At 24.5% G+C, this 1,326-nt stretch overlaps 1 non-coding gene across 1 annotated transcript; it reads right to left on the bottom strand.

Moving 5' to 3' along the window:
- Positions 1–236: 236 nt before the first annotated feature.
- TRNAM-CAU lies at positions 237–322 on the bottom strand. Its single transcript is given in 2 exon segments — positions 237–272; positions 285–322. It is a non-coding gene; the product is annotated as a tRNA-Met (tRNA).
- Between the last annotated feature and the right edge of the window lie 1,004 nt (positions 323–1,326).

Genomic DNA, 1,326 nt, shown 5'->3' with positions numbered 1-1,326 from the left:
ATCTCGTTTGGAGTTCACCTTTTGGCTTTCGAATATGTTCAGGTTGCCCATCTGCTGTCGAATTTTTTCTGCTCGAGGAAGCTCTCACTACTATGCCATAACCTGTAATGGCTTTCTTTCTTCTTCTTTTTTTTAAAAGAAAAAGAAAAATTAAAAACTCCGATTATTTATAAAAATATTTTACTTTTGATTTGTGCTTCTTTTCAGAAATGAAATGACGAAAAAGACAAAAAAACTGGGGTGAGAGAGGCTCGAACTCTCGACCTCAGGATAACTCAATAAGCTATGAGACCTACGCGCTAGCCAACTGCGCCACCACCCCATTGATGACATGAATTTCTATTAAAAGATATAATTATATATGTTATAACCAGCATTTGCTTACAAATGGTATCTGGCATTTTTGTATGCGTCTTAGAAAGTTATATATGTCGTAACCGGTTTTCGTCCGGGTACAAAATATTTATTTGGCGGGAAAAGTGATGTGAATAAATGTTTTTTTTAAATAATTTGGGAGTCGCCATCGGCCTTTTGGGTCAGGTAGGTCGAATACCTAAAAAATTATCTTTTAAAAGAGTTTTTAAGAAAACATTAGTTAAAAGATAAACTGATCTGCGTTTTAACCAAAAATTCGTTCTTTTTAATAATAAAAAGGGATTCGTGGTCGGTTACGTTTAGGGAAGGATTAGCACCCCTACAACGCCCAAAATTGGTACTTTTTAATTATAAATTGTCTCTATTATTAGAAATTTAAAAATTCAAAATATATTTAATTTATAATCCTATTATTATTACTATAATTTTTAAGAAAATATATTAATATATACATTTATTTTTATAAATAAGATATTTATTTACTTAGAATATCATAAAAGGGCTTCTAGGTATTTTAAGACAGCTCTTTTCTTAGATATTAAAAAATAAATACATATCAAAATATGTTTATTTTTCTTAAAAGTAATTTATAAAATTAAATTTATATATAGGATTTTTATTTAATAAACAAAAAGAATAAATAAATATTATATAAATATATTTATATAACTTAATATTAATAATAATAAAATAATCATGAAGATAATAATCTAAACATATATTAAACGTAATATTAAAATAAAATAATAATAATTAAAATGAAAGAAATTAAAAGTAATAATATTAAAAACTAATGGATCATATTCATAAATATATGAACTTAAAAATGTAAAAATAATAAAACTTATGGTTAAAATTAAGATTATATAAAATTTAATGATCAAATTATAAAATATAAATATTTAAGAGACATGGTTAGAATTATCATAAAATATAAATACTAGTAGTGTA

Source organism: Hibiscus syriacus, unplaced genomic scaffold (assembly GCF_006381635.1).
Source record: "Hibiscus syriacus cultivar Baekdansim isolate YM2019G1 unplaced genomic scaffold, ASM638163v2 tig00110577_pilon, whole genome shotgun sequence".
NCBI classification, from domain to species: domain Eukaryota; kingdom Viridiplantae; phylum Streptophyta; class Magnoliopsida; order Malvales; family Malvaceae; genus Hibiscus; species Hibiscus syriacus.
Note: the sequence above shows the minus strand (reverse complement) of the source record. Positions and strands in the feature narration are given on the sequence as shown.